Source organism: Nycticebus coucang, chromosome 10, assembly GCF_027406575.1.
Source record: "Nycticebus coucang isolate mNycCou1 chromosome 10, mNycCou1.pri, whole genome shotgun sequence".
Taxonomy (NCBI): domain Eukaryota; kingdom Metazoa; phylum Chordata; class Mammalia; order Primates; family Lorisidae; genus Nycticebus; species Nycticebus coucang.
In genome coordinates, this window is record NC_069789.1 from 21,604,268 (window position 1) to 21,624,102 (window position 19,835).

A 19,835-nucleotide genomic window follows, 5' to 3' on the forward strand; every position below is an offset into this window, starting at 1 on the left:
TGCATTAATGTACACAGCTATGATTTAATTTAAAAAAAAAAAAAAAGTTTCATCTTTGAACTAAAAGTAACTTTGAGCTATTTTAGTAACTGTTTAAAAGTGTTTAACCTAGAGATGCCAACTTAGACACATGTATATCGCCCTTCACCCCATTCAGGGGAAGTCTCCCCCACAGTCCCACTGAGAAGGCCGTGGGTCGGACAGCTGAACTTTCTGCCAGCCAAGCTCTTGGCTGCAGTCAACTGAAGCACATCTGATTAAGGAGCAGGAACAATACTTTCAGGACTTACAAAGGGGAACTGAACCAATCTGTTTTTTTATCTCTTTCTTAGGAATTTAAACTAAAGGGACAAAGTTGCTGTGCTGAAAGGTCACGTAAAAGACCTGTGAATGGTCTTTAGTAGGGAGTTGAAGCTCAGAAGAAGCCAATGGGTAAAAATGAACCAAAGGGACATGAAGAGAAGCAGCTAAGCATGAAAGGGAAAGCCTAGAGAAATTCTTAATATACCTCGGTTCCTTCTCATTCCAAGGCCTGATAGTTTAATTCCTGGATTCAGATTAGAATTCTAGGTATTATTACAATAACAATATCTCTTAGTATAACAAATGTCATTTATTCTCAATATTTGTGATCTCTAGGAAAAAGACAGAAAAGTATAAAAAGTATACTCCTCATTATTCTAAACTGCAGCAATAACTTCTATTGTACGTAATTATTGGTTCTTTATAAGCTTGCATAGAGTAAAATTATTCAATAAATCAAATAACCTAATGTTTATTTATCCAACTTTAATATATGTCACCTAATATGTTACTGATTTGGGGATATATAATTATTATACCACTAAAAAAGAAAAAAAATTGCCAATTAACGCTGACATAATGCTGTCTTATCGCATAGAATTTCCCTACATCATCACCTTCTGGGCCATCAAGACCATCCACAATGCACTATTGTTCGTGGGATTTTCTTCCAAAACTGCTAATATCATTCTGTAAGTTTTCATGCTTGTGATTCCCTGATCTTACCAAATGGGATTGGCAGGAAAGTTTCAGAAAACAACCACGAAACATTTAAACTGCGGCAGGTATAATGCAAGCAATGCACAGAGGTCAACTGAAATGCTAACGATGTGAACTTCTCGAACCAGTTTACTTATGAACAGGGAAAATCAAATACTTCACAGGTGTAGCTCCCCAACAGTGCCATCCGCTGCAAGACACACTGCAGTTTTAGAAATATTAAAAATGTGAAAAACTGGCCAGAGGTGTGACTTATGCTGGTTATCCTAGGACTCTGGGAAGCCGGGGTGGAAGGATCAGTTAAGGACATGAGTGTGAGACAAGCCAAGCAAGGGCAAGACTCCAGCTGTACTAAAAATAGAAAAATGAACTGGGGGTTATAGTGGGCACCTGTAGTCCAAGCTACCTGAAAGGCTGAGTTGGGAGGTTTGCTTGAGCCCAGGAGTCTGAGGTTGCAGTGAGCTATGATGATGCCATTACACTTTAGCCCTGAAACAGAGCAAGAGAATAAAAAAAAAAAAGAAAGAAAGAAAGAAATCAAACCTTACACTACCGGAAAGCCACACCCACACACACCCACACCCCTCTTTCTTCCCTAGCTGGTGGGTTTTTTTTATTCATTCACGCTATGAAAGTGTTCAGTTTTTTTTCTTTTGAGACAGTCTCACTCTGTCCACCTGGGTCAAGTACAGTGGCATCATCATCACTAGGACCAAGGCAGGAGACTCTGATGTTCCCCAGGAACACCAGCTTTGAAGGATTTTCAGGAGGGTGGAGGGGGCGGTGCTGTGACTATGCAAATTAAGAAAGAATACCACACTAGAGAAATGTAGCTTTAGGTATATAAGAAGCGAAGATTTGAGTAGAGGATGGTGAGCTGTTTCTGCCACCCCTCTACTGTTGAGCCTTGTCTTAACTTTGTAGAGCTGTTTTGTGTCTTTCATTAAACTCTGAATACTGTAAACGTGGCGTGTACTCTTTATTTCATCCTGGTTGTCCCCTCAACTCAGAAGGGGTGTGTCAACTGAGAGCCTCTGTCCAGGATGTGGCTTGAAGGGCCTCCCTGGAAGGTATGTGGATGCATGGTCCACGATGATGGCAAGCAGGCTTTGCTGTGCTCTCTTTGCACAAGGGATGGTGGCTTCTGTCGTGGAAGTGGTCCTCAGCTGGGAGCTTACATCAGCCCATCCTTGTCTGTTTTTGCAGCTCTATGTTCATTAGTGGTGTATCTTTTGATTCTTTGACCACCTAAGAACCTGCTGTTTAACGCTCCAACACGCTTTCACTAGTACGTCTGATGAATTGCTCTGTGCTTAACAAGCATGCTTACATGATTTTTGAGAACATTCTTTAGTGCTCACTCAACTACAATGAAATCATTTCCTGAAGACCTCGGCCAGCTTGCCTGGAGCACACATCCTGCTGTGCCCTGAGAACACCCACCCTGGCTGAGGCACAGCTCACTCCATCCTCATGGCAGCTGCCGCCCTCTGCTACCTACTCCTGTACCCTTAAACTCTGACCCCCACACCGTCATCGGGGCTGCTGCTGCTCTTTTGGTACAGCCCTTCCTTGTGTTGAAGCTTTATGGTAATAAATGCTTCTGCCCAGGACTCCCCAGAACTCTTTCCCAATGACCAAATGACCCTAACAGATAGGACTACATAAGTGTGCCTGGCTAATTTTTCTATTTTTAGGAGAGCTGGGATGTCAGACTTGCTCAGACTGGTCTCAAACTTCTGAGCTCAAGCAATCTGCCTACCTCAGCCTCCCAGAGTGCTAGGATTATAGGTGTGAGCCAGATAAGTATGGTTTTAACAATTAAAAAAAATTATATATATAGTATACTGCATGTATCTTTTTATAACTTAGCCTTTCCCTCTCTTTGTTATGTTCATTCCTTTAAACTATTGTAGGATACATCATTATATGAATAAATGACAATCTAAATATCCACATCTACTAAGGGAAAGTTTAGCCGTTTTTACTTGGAGTTTAATTTATGTCACATAACAGTGCAGTTTTAAAAGGCTTGGACAGAATCAAGTATTTTGACTGTCAATCTTTATTACAGTACATACTTACCAGTCTTTCAACACTTCCGTAACATTTAGAGTCTATATAATTTGGAGTTATAAACTAGATGAAACAAATATTCTTAGAAGAAAAGCTTCACCTACAAAAAAAAAAAGATAAACATATTAATGACAATACTAAACCACAAATAATTTTAACCAATAAAATACTGATATAAAAATCAGTGGCCTGTCTTCACATGAGATATATGCAATAACCAGAAACGTTGTTAAAGTCTCAAGAGCACACTAAAAAAAAAGCCTACCTTCAAGAATTGAGCCTTGAAAGAGGGAGTCTTGAAAGGAAGGCAGTGGTGCAAACCAAGCATGTTAATCACAGCTCTCTACCTGTGCTGTCCTAACTCCTAACTCACAACCTCTAGGCATATCACAAGTTAACTTCAAAAGAGCAGCAGAACAGTATCAGTCTTCCTAGCACTGGAATCTAGGAGGCTGCAGAATATCATTTATACACTACTAAGAAAAAAAGATCTTCAATTCAAGGTCCCTAGGCCCAGTAAAGTTATGACTCTCCAGTCAGGATAAAAGGCATTTGAGGATGTATGAGAACTCTGAAAATCCTAAAACCAGACAATGATTTATTGATCACTAACAAATATCATATCATCATTAAATCTTTTAAATGAATTAATCTTTTGTATACAATATAACGAAGGCTATTTCTAGGATACTTAAGGGCAAGTTTCTACTTGGGGGATAGCAACAACATGCTCCTCTATAGTTACTGGTTTTCTCTTTCTCTATGGTTTTTATCAGGAAGAAGCAGGAAAAATGTTTCTCTGTGATAGCTAAAAGGCAAAAATGAAGGTTTATTTTGAATTGTGAGTTTTAACCTCAGAATGTCCTAATTGCTTCAGAATGCTCAAATCTAGACAGCTATCTGGAGTTTCTTTCAGCCTGGCAAACACTTCTTACAGCACATACTACTTTAGGCACTTGATGTGAGAAAACCCAGGCAGAGAACAGGACAGGCTGTGTTAGACTGCAAAGGGCTTTGTAAGAATTAGGAAAAAACATTCTTGCCTGGCAGGGACAGCTGGACATCAGGGTTCTCAGCCATCAAAGCATGGGCAAGATTTCAGTCTTACGACTCCACTGACAGAGCACCAGTCACCAGTCCATCAACCGCTCAACTGAATGGAGCAGCCCTGGGACAGCCTTAACACATGCTCCTTACCTGTTCCTGCTGCCTCCTGAACTAGCCAAAATCATACATGTGTTTTTTTTTTTTTCTTCTTTTTTTTAATTGTTGGGGATTCATTGAGGGTACAATAAGCCAGGTTACACTGATTGCAATTGTTAGGTAAAGTCCCTCTTGCAATCATGTCTTGCCCCCATAAAGTGTGACACACACCAAGGCCTCACCCCCCCTCCCTCCGTCCCTCTTTCTGTTCCCCCCCATAACCATAATTGTCATTAATTGTCCTCATATCAAAATTGAGTACATAGGATTCATGCGTCTCCATTCTTGTGACTATCTTACCTCCTAGGTCACAAGTTCCTTAAATCTAGGGACTGTGTCTTGTTACTTCTTGCCTTTTATAGCTATAATAGAAATTTTAAATTCAACTCTATTACTATTATTTTAATTTCTAATATAACAATTATTATAATATTGTAATAAAACTTGCCCCAATAATATTCCTATGATTTTTATATTCTTAACACTTGCCATAAATGAAAAACGTAGTAAAAAATGCTTATAATCATATAAATGACATTCTTAGAAAAATAATAAGTTTCACTTTCACAGATTGTCAAAATGTAAAATATAAATAGCCAAAACAAAATAAATATACACGCACACAATCCCCGATTTAATATATTAGCTATACCCTCTAGTTTTATGTTATCAGAAATTTCATCAATATGCCAATTAAACTGAACATTTACTAAATTACTATTTTAAACCCTAGAGACAGAATAAAACAAAACCCCTACCTTCATGGATTTTAGTAGGATAGAGACAAAACAAAAAACAAACAAAAAAAAACCCCAACCCATAATGTCAAATGCTAGGGGAAAAAAGCAGAATAAAGGTACCGAGTGATAGGAATGTTACTTTATTTATTTTTGAGATATAGTCTTACTTTGTCACCCTTGTTAGAGTGCCATCGCGTCATAACTCACAGCAACTTCAAACTCTTCAGCTTACGCAATTCTCTTGCCTCAGCCTCCCAAGCAGCTGGGACTACAGGCACCTGCCACAATACCTGGCTATTTGTTTTAGAGACAGTGTCTTGCTCTGGTTCAGGCCCATCTCGAACTCCTGAACTCAGGCAATCCACCCGCCTCATCCTCCTAGAGTGCTCGGATTACAGGTGTGAGTCACCACACCCAGCCACAGGAGAGCTACTTTAGACAGGGTAGACAAGGCAGATCTAAAAAGGTAGTATTAGAGCAAAATGCTGAACAGAGTGAGTAAACGAGCCATGTGGGCATCTGGCAAAGTCACGTTCCATGGTGCTGAGATAAAAGCATGTTTTATGCATTAGACACTGAATACAAGAGAAAAAGAGAAGTCAAAATGATCACAAAGAAAGAGTGAGAAAAGTTAGTCACGCTTACTCCTCAAGAACTAAAGTAAGGTGTGGAAAGAGGAAACAGACGTATTCCTTTGGAACTGTTTCTCCCTAAGAATTGAAGTCCCTCTCTCATTCCTACCCCTACCAAACCAAAAAAAAAAAAGAAAGAAAGAAAAGAGAAAAGACTACAAGGGTCTGTTAGTCTGTGTGGGGAATCGTACTGTTTACTGACTGAAGACTGACAGAAGGCCAAGTGGGAGGGAAGAACAAAGTTCAGATACAGCTATGCTAAGTGTGACCAGTCGGTTAGAAACTAAGTAAAAGGGATTAAGTAGGCAGCTGGTTCAGGTGAGGGGGTTGGAACTGGTGAATCAATTCGGGAATCATTGGCATGTAGAGGTATTTTTAAAGCCGTGGGACTAGGTGGATGAATAACCCAGGGCAGTGCCATCCAACAGTTTTCTGCCACGTTGGGACCGTTCTATAATTTCTGCTCACCAAAGCAACAAAGACACATGTGGAAGGCTACCATGATGAACTGTGAGGACCTCAGAAGGAATGTGAAAGGAGCAGAGAAGAGGTCCTGCGACTGAACCTTAGCATGACTGGGGCAGGGAGAGGAAGAACACCCAGCACAGGACACCGTGAAGAAACAGCAAGGGAGAGGAGAGAAAAATCAGGAGAGCAGGGTCGCCCAGAAACCAAGTGAAGAAAGCTTGAAACAGGAAAGAATGATCAACGGTTATCAACTATTGCTCAGGGAGAGGTTGAGTAAGATGAAGACCGGGATTGACCACTGAATTTAGTAACAGAGAAGTTACTGACAACCTTCGCAAAGAGCCGTCTTGGTGGAGTGGGAAAGAGGGGTGAGGATATGAAGGCAAGCAGTTTAGAAGTTCTCAAAAGAGAATACGGGTAGTATCCTGAGGTGGCTATGAGATAAGCAACACTGAAAAAATAACAATTGATGGCTTGGAGCCCGTAGCTCAGTGGTGAGGCACCGGCTACATATACTGAGGGTGGTGGGTTCGAACCCAGCCTGGGCCAGCTAAACAACAATGACAACTGCAACAACAAAAAAAAAATAGCCAGGCATTGTGGTGGGAGCCTGTAGTCCCAGCTACTTGGGAGGCTGAGGCAATAGGATAGCTTGAGCCCAAGAGTTTGAGGTTGCTGTGAGCAGTGACACCACGGCACTCTACCAAGGGCAACATAGTGAGACTCTGTCTCAAAAATAAAATAAAATAAAAATAAAAAATAAAAATTGATGTTATAATATTATAGAATGCTTACAAGTGGAAATATAGTATGTTTCTCCAATAGAGAAAGGAAAATAGATGAAAAACCAAAATGAGAAGAGACACTTCCAGGAACAATTGAACAGGCAAAATGAGGAGGCTGGAATATACAAGAGGAGGGGAAAGTGACAGTGCAGCTGATGGAACAAGAAAGATGCCAGAGCACACCAGGACAGATGCAGGAATATTAGTCCACTGGGCAGTGGGAGGACAAAGAAGTTCTTTTCAGGAGCTTCTATCTTCTTAGTGAGATAAATAGCAAGGTTACTAGCTGAGAGTGAAAACTGACTGGGGAGAAGGTGTTAAACTCAGGAGTGTTCCAGGGTCAGAAACAGCAGCCCAGAAGATACTTCCCACTAAACTAAGACTGAGTTCTGTTGTTCACTAACTGTACCCACACTCTAATTAACACATCGGCCAGTGGGTCTTACCAGAATCACCCATAGAATTCATCTGGCCACCACCACACATAGATTCTAATCCACCAAACCTGTAGCAGGGCATCAGTATGTTTCCTAAGCTTCATAGGTGATTCTCATGAAACATTAGGGAGGAGGAACCATTGCTACAGGCGATAGGAAGCCCATGAATTATTTTAAACATGTGAATGACATGGTCAATCCCAACCAAATAAATTACTCTAGTGCAATATGGAAGACAGACTTCAAGAAGAAAAAATTAGCCATAGGAAAATCAATTTGGGATTGGTGTTCTACTCTAAGCAAAAGGTAAGAAGACGTTTTTTCTAAGGCAAGAAGGGTGCCATTTTATTAACTGTCCAGAAGTTAAAATGAGCACAATTTTGGTGATGATAAGAATGGAACGTGAGGGAAAGTGGGTATCAGGACAACTCTCAGCTTGATTAACTAGAAAGATGGCACTGCCACCTAGAAAGTACACTCAAGAAGAGCTAAGGCACACATGCAGAGTCTGCTGTCAGGGAAAGCCTCCCGGGTTGGTGAGCGGAGTCCTCTATCCATTGTGCAGTGACCAACTTCTTTGCTGTGACTACTGAGACTAAATCCATAGTGCCTGTTCTAATCCCAGCAATACTCAAAATGTTTACCTTCTAGAGCAGCAGTTCTCAACCTGTGGGTCGCGACCCCTTTATAACAATGAAAATACATTGCGGCATTAGGAAGGTTGAGAACCACTGTTCTAGAGAACCATCTTCAATCCCACCCCAGTTTCTAATGCCAGATGGAAAAAAAAGAAATATACAAGTATAAGATACCTCTAAGGAGGTAAGATTAGAAAAGAAAAAGAAAATGGTGAGGAGCTAGAGAAAGAGGTCATAAGTCAAGGAAGGTTTTTTTAAAAACAACTATTTGTTTTTGACTGATTGGTTTGTTTTAGAATTGGGAGAACCTGAGCACATTTTTAGGCTATAAGAAAGAGGCTGGCTGGTGGTGTGGCCGCGTCTCCTGTTCTGATTGTGGGTACTTCTTCCCAGCACCGGAGGCATCTGGGACCTTAAAATCCATCACAGTGGCAGGATTTACACCATGGAAATGGGCAAATGTTACACATTAGGATCTTTTTGTTTGTTTGTTTCCCCAAGGGAGCCAATTTACTGGCAGGCCACTGCAGCCAGCATAGGAGAAGACATTGAAGATAGGGGCAAGGGAAGGCCAAAGTTCACAGAGGAAATAAATGAAGACTAGATCAAGGATATAGGTGATAAGGTTAGGCTGGAGAGGGGGAAGTGGGGGGAGCAGTAGGGGACACATCATTCTCTGAAGCTGAAGGAAAAGAGGCAAAGATAATTGCAGATATAGAATACTCAACAGGTAGGAGACCAGAAGACTGAGGGAGCTCAAGAATGGTAGCTTCAATTTTTTCACTGAAGTAGTAGTCAAGATTGTCTACTGACAAAGGGGTCTAGAGGTTGGGGCAAAGGGCTAAGTTACTTAGAATAATTATTACTAGAATAGCCAAATGGGAGAAAGTAGTGATAAAGGACAAATGAAGGACTTTACTAGTGGGCTGAGAGCTCAGCAAGGCTGAAAACCATGAATTTCTGGACCAAGGATCTAGGTAGTATTAAGTATTAGTTTCCCTGTGGCTAAATTTTTCTTCCTGAAGTCTGTCTTATAGGTAGTATCTGGTTGTATTAATTGTTCTCAGACATCTGAGACTTTTCCTGTCTTATAGGTAGTATCTGGTTGTATTAACTGTACTCAGACATCTGAGACTGTGGATTCAGCTGCTTAGGTCTAATACTAGACAATGCAGGTCATATCACTGATCTAGAAATGGGAGTTTGGGTGGGTGGAAGCTACGGAAGCATAAGTGAAAGGGATTCAAGAATACAGCTGAGAGAACAGTCAAAATTATGGTCAAAACTATAACAGACTGAGTAAGGAAAAAAAGAGGCCAGGAAAATATTGATAGACAAGGGAAAAATGCAGATAATCAAGGAAGTGTGATCTCTGTAAGACGGAAGAACAGACAAGGTAGGAATGAAGGCTGTCAGAATTTTTAGATTTCTGAAACAACCAATTCCAGCTGAAAATATCCAGAGTGCCACCTCACAATGTAAAGTGAAAATTAATATCACTGCAGTTAGGTAACCATGAGTCTAGTTTTTCTAGACAACAGATCATTGTAAGCTCTTAAAATGAAAGCTCCTCAATGATAGAGATTTTGTCAGTTGTACCCACTGCTAAATTTCCAGCAGGTTAGTGTGCACATGGAAGACCTTCAGTTCAACCCGTGTATTGAATGAATGGCATGAGCCTTCTCTCAGGATTGCTATTACATTAATGTGTCTACAACCTCACAGTCAGAATTAGGTAAAAATGGGCTCAGAGTATTGGCTCCCTTGATTATTTTCTTTACCTTCTGGAAACTCAACAGCCAATAAGTCAGTCAATAGTGGCTTTACTGAGAATTCCTGAAGACATAAATGGTTGACTTTGATATCTTAGCTCTATTCTGGTTTTGTGATTATTTTCCACAACTATTATCCACCTAAAAGATCACAGAATTAAGCTGTCACCCTCAGATTTGTGGATTCTTACACATGTGCCTTCTTGTTATATGGAATTACCAACCCTGCTCCTCACACCAAGTTATGACCACCCATATTCTTCATTTGTAGGGCTGCCCCTTATACAATGGCATTTTTTTTTTTTTTTTTAAAGACAGCGTCTGGTTGTGTCATGCAGGGTGGAATGCAATGGCACAATCATAGCTCACTGCAGCCTGAACTCCTCCCGGCTCAAGCAATCCTCCTGCCTCAGCTTCCCACGTGGCAGGGACTATAGGCTCACGCTGCTATGTCCGGCCCAAAGGCAATTTTAAATGTGCTGTCACTTCTGCCTTCTAGACAGTGCTACCAAAGATATTACATTTACCATTGAAAATAAAATCTCAAGCTTAACAATATGGCAAGAAGTGGTCCCTAGGTTGCTGAGTTTCCACCTCTAGAAACAGCAATTAGCCAGTGGCCACAGTGTGAGAAGGAAAAGGCATCCAATGTGCCACAGTGCCCTTTCTCATGAATTCATTAATTCAACCAATATTTATTCTCTTTAAAATAAATAGTTCAATAAATATGTATTAACCTGCTTACTCATTCTATTTTTTGCTTGTTTCTGAATCTGTTCTGAGTAGTTGAATATACACAGAGTAGGCACCATGATGGTGATGAAATCAAAGAACCCAGAGGCAGAAGATGGGGAATCTAGCAATTACTAGCTAGTCACACAGAGCTGTGTGATGTTTGGCTTCCTCATCCATAAAATGCCTACCCAGAGTGTTATATGAATTATGTAATGATTGTATAATGTCAATAAACGCCGCTGGCAAATTTTACAGTTCTATTTAAATACGCAGCACTAGCTGACCATATTAAAGCAGAGAGTGCCATCTGCTGGAAACAAAGATTATTGCAACCTTTTCCTCAGAACACCGCCAAGAAACTGATCATGTTCTGCTTTACAAAGCAGTTTCCAGGGAGGCACTGAAAATAACACTAAAGAGTATTCACATTTTCTACTTTTGTCCTGTCCTTGGTTCCACAAAAAGCAGTAAGAGGAAAAGCAATAGAAATGTTAAATAAACTTTATTCTTATAGCCTCATTAGAAAGCATAATTTTCCCTCATCAAATAGTAAAACCTGAAAGAGTCAATTCCTAGTCTTCCACCAAATGCCAAAAATCCTGATAAACTCCCTTTTAAAGTAACACTATGTGCTTACCTAAGCTTCTTAATTACAATAGTACTAAAGAAATTACTACTGAAAAAACATTCTTCATAAATGTCATTATGTGCCAAAGAGAAGATCACAATATATCAGTTATTGTGAGATCTAAACAAAATAATGCATAGAATAATAAGTATCCAATAAAGTCTACTGAATCGAAATCTGCCATGATTTACTTTCCCAAAGATCTCTTATATCCTTTACAACACATCAGTAAAAATCAAAAACTTTGCAGTGGCGCCTGTGGCTCAAAAATCAAAAACTTTAGTAAGACAAAAAAGGTAACACCATTTATAAGACCATTTATACCATTTTATAAATAACATGAACAACAGAATGAACATTAATAACTTAGAACCATACGTTTTCACAGTGGCAGAAACTTTGGAATGCACATTCTCTAAGCCTGTGGCTCCCGACACCCAGGCCCCAGACCAGTACTGCTTCCAGTCAACGGCCTGTTAGGGACCTGGCTGCACAGCAGGAGGTGAGCAGCTGTCAGGCAAAGCTTCCTCTGTATTTACAGCCACTCCCTATCACAAGTACCTGAGCTCTGCCTCCTATCAGATCCTCCCACCCCCAACTGGTCTGTGGAAAAACTATCTTCCATGAAACTGTCCCCTGATGCCAAAAAAGTTGGGGACTGCTGCTCTAAATCCACATTCTACAGATGGCAATAACCGAGGCCCACAGGTCCAAGGTCACAGAACTGGTTAGATCCCTGGACCCCCATGCCAGTTGCCTTGGAGTTATGTGTTATTATTGGAGCTAATTAACTAAAACTAAAATATTAAGTTTAGAAGACACATGGCCTTTCTTCTTCTATCAGTTTAATTAAAAATTAGACAATGGGCAAAAGAAGTTTTGTTAACACTAAATAACTATCCTAAATGCTATCCAGAGTCTTTACTCAAATCCACTAGACTGCAGTTTGTATACTTGGAAATGAGAGTTTAAAATCTCTCTCTACAAACTACTGTAAGTACAACATAGAGCAATATGTCCAAAACGTAGGAAACTTGGAAGGTGGAAAAGAGGGGGAGGAGGAACTGACCTTGTCTGAGACTAACAGAATTCTCTTTAAAGAATAATCTAAAGTATATCAGTTCTATTAAATTTTACAAATTTAAGCAAGGGAATATATGTTAATCTAAGCTTTACCATGTAACTTTTTGGCCGATACTACAAGTGTTAACTAATAATCATGAGAATGATTCCCAAAGACTTCAGATGGAAAGTTCACTAGGAATATTATTTATACACCATATATTTATTAATATAAGCACCTTTAAAGTCTATTTTATAGTGGATAATAAATACCCTCTTCTCTTGAGAAAATGGAAGCAAAATTTGGTAGTCACGGAATATGAAAAATTAAAATATATTTAATGGTCCTTGTGTTATAAAATTCCTCTTAAAACTTAAAAAGCAGATAAGGGAAGGATCTGAGACCTTAACAAAGTTCTAAACTAAATAACTGAACAAAATAATTCATAAAAGCCACTTTAGCCATAAGACAAATGGTTTACAAACAGAAATCTTCTGTAAAACAAATCACAATTCCATAATTACTGACAATTCATCATATTTGGAGACATATTCAACTTGAATTGAACTAATTAACGTCAAAAGAAACAACAGCAGTTGTTTAGAGGCCAAGCCCTTCTTGACAAACTGACGCTGAGTTGTGCACTCGAGAGCATCTATCTGATTGGAAGTCAGGATGTCATACCTTCTTACAAGTCAGGACGGTCTCCCGCTCCTCAGACACTAACACTATGACAGCTTCAGGAAGGAAATGTTAAGGCTCTGACCTACAGACACTACAGAGTCTGAGTAACAACCCATGCCTCCATGGGAAAATGAACTCAGAGTTCCAAGTTGAATTGTTATTTGTATATTTTGCTACACTCTCTCCAGATACTTTGACTGCCAAGCTAAGGAGAGGAGATTCCTCCATCCCCAAGCCACTTGTAGGCGCTCGAGTGATGTGGGGAAAGGAGTCCAGAAGTAAGTGAAGCGAACAGTAAGCCAGTTAAACTTGAAGAGTAATCGCAGCACTTCTGCAAGCCTCCTCTCCAAGGTCCTCTCACAATGCCACACTTAGATAGACTGTAGTTTACATGCCCTGGAGAAGATGAATCCTTAGAAGTATATATATACATATAAAACACTATCTGGTAGGGCAATTTGCATTCTAAACAACCATCTTAAAAAGGAGCATTTGGGGTCAGCGCCTGTAGCTCAATGGAGTAGGGCACTGGCCCTACATGCCGGAGGTGGTGGATTCAAACCCAGCCCTGGCCAAAAACTGCAAAAAAAAAAAGAGCATTTGGAACACAACCATTTATAAGTAACTGCAACAAACTGAACTGAAGTATAAGAAGTAATTACAACTGAAAACAAACTTCGTCAACCAACACTGAAGAAACAAGTTGACTGGCAATAAAAGAAAACTGACAGAATTTTCATTTAATAAATTATTTTAGGCCAGGTGTGGTGGCTTGTGTCTACTAATCCTAGCAATCAGGGAGGTCAAGGTAGGAGAGGTCAGGAGTTCAAGACCAGCCTGAGCAAGCACAAGACCCCAACACACTGTCTCTACTAAAAATAGAAAAAATTAGCTGAGCATGGTGGCACATGCCCATAGTCCCAGCTATTCAGGAGGCTGAGACAGGAGGATAGCTTGAGCCCAGGAGTTGGAAGTTGCAGTGAACTATGATGCTGCTGCTGCACTCCAGCCTGGGTGACAAAGTGAGACTGTTTAAAAAAAAAAATTAAAAAGAGAAATCTATTCTACTATCAAGACTCAGAAATTTAAATGACCTTTGGGTTAATGACCATAACCTTAAAACTTTACAAATAAGAACACTAAGGCAGATGGAAGTTAAGAGATTTCCCCAACACTGTCTTACCAGCAAGGTCTACAGATTCCTACCCAATGTTTTTCTTAATGTTGCATGAAATTTTTCAGAGATTCCTACAGCCAAACTATGTATTTCAGATGCTACCTGACAGAGCATGTGAATGATCAGGTCTGGCACTAACCACAACTTTAATCAGGCAGTGACCCTTCCTCTTTGTCCTATGCTGTTTTCACCCTTTCGAGCACCGCAAACTTCATGCTATCTTTTTCTAAATGTTTCTGTATGTGTTAACTTATACAAGAAATAAATGATTGGAGAAAAAAAAATGCTGCCCCTCCTAGAGGGAAGTATTTACATTTTAACAAGAAGTAACACCTTTAGCTCTAAACTGGGTAAAGTTGGCTCTGACCTAGATGGTCCATATTAATAATGTGAACTATAATAATCCTTACTCAGTGAGTACAGAAGTAAGTGATTATACTGTTCCTGCATTTTTTCTGTACTATGCATTTAGGCTAAGTTACAGTAGAAAACATGTTTAAGGAAATATTTTCAATTTATGTAGAATGTGTGGGCTGTTCAAATAAAGAAAACTAAAAAAATGTATAAGAGCAGTGGTTTTGGGGGAGGTTGGAAAGCAATGGCCCAACTATTTTTTTTTTTTTTCAACAAATAACACTGTTTCCCTCCCCTCTCTCTCAAGCCCACTAAGTCTTACTTAACACTCCATTCCAGCTGCCTTGAAACCTGTGGCTGCCCAGGGATGAGACATTACTCTGGCTCCAGGTATTTGACAAAGCTGGCCAGGAAATAAAGAAAAGTCGAGCACAGGGTAGCAAGGCAAAATTTTAACAGAAATCCAAAGGAAGTCACCCTAAAATGTACCAAATTTAACTTGTAGTTAAATTTTCCTCTTAACAAGTAGTTTGTTTTTCTAAAACAAATTGAGCAACCAGTATCTAAGGTAAGAACCTGCATCTGACCCTGAGCACCATAAAAAGATGGAAATCCTCAGACACTGTGGTGATGGTGAGGCTGCATTAAAAGCAATATAAAGGTCAGTCCAGGCAAATCATCTCCCTGGCTTTAAATTCCTGCTAAAAGGAATGTGCCAGAAGTTTTATACTGACTACCTCATCCATCCTCAAAACAGACCTCTGGATTTTTATAGAATAATGATAATGATGCTCTAACCCACACCTCCAGTGATTGATCACATCGGTACTGTAGTGCTACTGTAAGCACTTTAGGTAAACAGTAATTGTCACATGCTGGAAACTGAAGCATAGTAAGATTAGGCAATTGAGCAAGATCGCAGAGCTACTGTCAGGGCTAGGATTCAGACTCAGGTCATCTCTCCGTATTCTGTATACAAATTTCTATTTTCTTTTTTTTTTTAGAGACAGAGTCTCACTTTATCACCCTTGGTAGAGTGCCATGACATCACAGCTCACAGCAACCTCCAACTGCTGGGTTTAGGCGATTCTCTTGTCTCAGCCTCCCCAGTAGCTGGGACTACAGGCGCCTGCCACAACGCCCAGCTATTTTTTTTGTTGGAGTTTGGCCGGGGCTGGGTTTGAACCCACCACCATCGGTATATGGGGCCAATGCCCTGCTCACTGAGCCACACAGACTCTTCCCTCTAACAAACCAGCTCTTCCTTCCTCATTCCTATTTCAGTTAATGGCCCCTACCCAGTCATTCAGATGAGAAACCAGAACAGCACTTCATCTGGGGCCTCTTCAATTCTCCCTCTCGAGAGGCTACCGGTTCCCATCTCCATCTGCTACTCATTAGCTCTACGACCTAGGGTATTTGATTTCCTCTTTGTAAGCCTCAGTTTCTTACCTATACAACTGAGTTCATAAGAGTGCCCACAGCTGTGAATATTAAAATTAAATAACTCGTGTAAAATGCATAGTGCAATGCCTGGCAGATTGTAGGAAGATCAATAACTATAAGCTGTTATTATCATCACCTTAACTCTGGTCCTTCCCTTCCCTTCCCCTGTGAACTTAGGCCTAAGCATTCTTAGGCTCTTTTCCTCCCTTAACTGCAATACCAACAATCTCCTGGTTGGTCACCCTGCCTCTGGTCTGTTTTCCATCCAATTCAAATACTACAATTGCTAAAAATGTCACTCATATTCCTTGGAATCATAAATGACACTTCAATTCATAAAGAATAAGATCCAAACTCCTTATTGTTAGGATATACAATACCCGCCACAATTTAGCCCTTCTAATATCAAAACAAAATCTCATAATACACTGTACTACCCCACAATTCCTTCAAAGGTTATAAATAATACTTTCTCAACATTATTTTACTTTTTATCATATTGCTCTTGCTATAGAAATTCACATTAATTCTCAATTACTTTTCTACATGCCTCTATCTTAGCATTCTTCACACTATATTATAGAATTTTATTGTTTCTTTTCAAGCTACAAGATGTCATAAGAAAAATTAACACAATCATATTTTATATTTTTAATACTTTTATATTTATATGTCAACAGGTAGCGAAATACCTTATAAATATCTAGTAAAATTTTGTCATGAATATTTTGTAAATTAAGATACATTTAGCTACAATTTTCCATTTTCCCTATGTATGTTTATATGTATGGTGACCTACGGGACACCCAGTAGATTATACTTAAGAAGAGAAACCAGATCTTATTTGTTAAAAAGAATCATTAGTGCCTAACATAGCACCACAAACAATAAGAGTTCAATAAAGAAATAGCAGTTTATTTAATACTAGCTTTGATAGACAACATTTTAACATTTAAATACCTTTAGGAAATCTTCCCACGGCTAAGGCGCTGAGAAATGAACAGATACATTTCTAAAAGTCTTTAATTATTTCATCGCAAGCATTAAAGTATTAAGGAAAGTGCTACAGAAATACCTAAAAAACCTTATCAAAAATTTTTAATAGTAAAAAAAAAAATCTCCAGCAATAAAATTGTGAATTATACCATGTTAATGTTTATACCATGTTAAAGATGATAATTCAGAAAATATACTTTAAAAATTCTTTAAAATCAATTAGACTTTCTATATCTCCTAAAGAAATTAAATAAAAATAATTTCTACAGCAACACTATGATGATCAACACTTTTTCGTATATATTTTGTACAAGGTGAAAGTTCTGTAAATGTCAGAGATACTGAACATTGATATTTATAAGCTTTAAGACACCTTGCAACTATAGATAGCATTACTTTCCTCTTACTCTTTCTCGATTCTTGCAGACACACAAAAAAGTAGCTTTCCTTCAGAAGAAAGAAAAAATTTAGTTGAGGTAGTCAATTATAGAAAAGTGTGTTATTGTTATAAAACACTTCATACCAAGGAAGATAACAAGATTAAACTGAGATATGGTTGCTGAATCTATTGTTCTCTAACCATCCGTAGAGATGGAAAGTTAAGGGAAAGGGCACAGAACAGAAGAAAGGAATAGATACTTAAACACTTTCTGAGCAAAGGCATTTCAAATTCTACTCACACTAAATTTTTTTCCTATCACACTGGGTATGATCACAATTAGTTTTTATCACTGTGATCTAACTGTAGACTTGTGTAAAGAAAGTCATTAAGTAAATTGATCACTGGAAACCAAACACTATAGGTTTCTACAATGCATAAGCATCTTATGGTTATGGGATTACTATCTTAAAATACATTAAAATGTTCAAGAAGTTGGTGGTATAGTAGAATACTAAGAATACAAAGTTAAGAGAGTCTCAGTTTTCTGTTTTGCCTCAAATTCTCTTTAGGAGCTCCAATTTTCATACATGTATATATATTTTAAAAAACAAAAACTAGGGCGGCGCCTGTGGCTCAAGGAGTAGGGAGCTGGTCCCATATGCCAAGGTGGCGGGTTCAAACCCAGCCCCGGCCAAAAACCACAAAAAAAAAAAAAAAAAAACTAGATGATCTCTAAATTCCTCTGTGGGTTGTGAACTTTTATGACAGTACAATATTTGAAAATTGCAGTAAGACTAGAATGTTTATTGAGGCTCAATTCATAATTGCCAAGTCGTGGAAGCAACCTAAGTGCCCATAAACCCACGAATGGATCAACCAATTGTGGTATATGTAGACTGTGGGATATTATGCAGCCATTAAAAAGGATGGAGACTTTACATCTTTTACATTTACCTGGATGGAGTTGAAATGCATTCTTCTTAGTAAAGTATCACAAGAATGGAAAGATAAATATCCAATGTACTCCATACTAATATGAAATCAATATATAAATAATTACATGTCCATAAGAACAATAAAACATTGATATAGTCCAGTTTGGGGATAGAGAGAAGTGGGGGGGGGTCAGGGAGAGGACATTTGGCAGAAGGAGGGAGGGCATGAGGCAGGATCTCCCCTAATGTGCAGGTGAGGGTGTCTAACACGCCTCCTGGGTGAGGGGCTCTTCTACAAATGGAACTGTACCCTGGAAGTTAGAACCTAAATATTGTACCCAAATGTTAAAAAAAATAAAAAATAAAAAAATTGCAATAAGCATCAAAATTAATTTAATATTAAAATTATACATCTTAATATTTCCTTAAAGTAATATAATCAGGTTTTGTCTTTTAAAAATAAGGTGTGAAGAAAATAAATATATCTCACAATGTAGAACTAGTGACTTTAGAAGTATTCTCCAAACTCTTTAAATAAAGTTAACAAAGAAAAAAATTCAAAAAGAATTATCAGTATTATATACTATCTTTGGAAACATCGTTAAGAAGAAATTCCTAAAATGACAGAATTCTAATCTTTAACAAACTCTAACTAATAATGCAGTCAAGGTCCAACAAAGTCTAGACAAGCGAATATAAAAAGCAGGTTACGATGCTGATGCAAGCTGATAAATGCAGCCATCCTCCAAGTTACCCCTATAAAACCTGTGTCATTGGCCAGGATACACTGAATTTTGTACTTCAATGAATGAATATCTGAAAGCAGTATTAATGAATCCATTTTATGAACTAATAAAGGTTTTGTTGCCCTTTCAAAAAAGCCACATTACTATGATAAAAGGAGTAAATAATCCTAACCATTTTTTTAATTTCACACTCATCCGAACTCAGTGTCATAATATTCTTCTAAGAAACTAAAACAAGGGAACTATAGAACTAATAAGAATTATAGCAAATCATATTTTGATCAGATCAATTTTATTTTTTTGTTATTGTTGTTTTGTTTTTTTTGGTTTTATTGAGACAGGGTCTCACTCTGTTGCCCAGGCTGGAGTACACTGGTATCATCATAGCTCACTGCAAACTCAAACTCCTGGACTCAAGCGATCCTCCTGCCTCAGCCTTCCAAGTAGCTGGGATTACGGGCGCCTGCCACAACGCCTGGTTAATTTTTTATTTTTCTGTAGAGATGGGAGTCTCACTATTGCTTAGGCTGGTCTTGAACTCCTGGCCTCAAGTGATCCTCCCTCTTCAGTCTCCCGAAGTGCTGGGATTACAAAATGTGAGACACCATGCCCAGCCTTGATCAGATCAATTTTAAAGAAAAAAGAGAAAGGAAAAAAAATTAATATACTATTATTTCTCCTTAAAAGTTCACAATACTAAAAAAGAGCATATAGATTTGATTTCATTTAGGCTAATTAAACAGAAACTACCAAAGACTGAATTCAGCTAAGAATCAAACGGCACTACAGCAAAAAATGTAAATAGTCTTAACCAGAAAATATTTCCAATGTACAGACACAGTTAAGATTTAAAAAGAGATATATAAGCATAAGAATAAATTCCTAGAAAAGAGCAAACTCATCCCAACAATAATC

At 38.7% G+C, this 19,835-nt stretch overlaps 1 protein-coding gene across 9 annotated transcripts in view; it reads right to left on the reverse strand.

The window, feature by feature from the left end:
- LYST (lysosomal trafficking regulator) overlaps positions 1-19,835 on the reverse strand; it is a 205,892-nt gene that overhangs the window by 179,707 nt on the left and 6,350 nt on the right. For 7 of the 9 annotated variants that reach the window (XM_053605218.1, XM_053605216.1, XM_053605215.1 and 4 more), the window contains exon 2: positions 3,109-3,199. The gene's annotated coding sequence lies outside the window, so the exon portion shown is untranslated. Of the gene's footprint in view, positions 1-508; positions 636-1,413; positions 1,513-3,108; positions 3,200-19,835 lie in introns of all 9 variants that reach the window. The other 2 variants (XM_053605211.1, XM_053605212.1) reach the window with 2 other exon arrangements.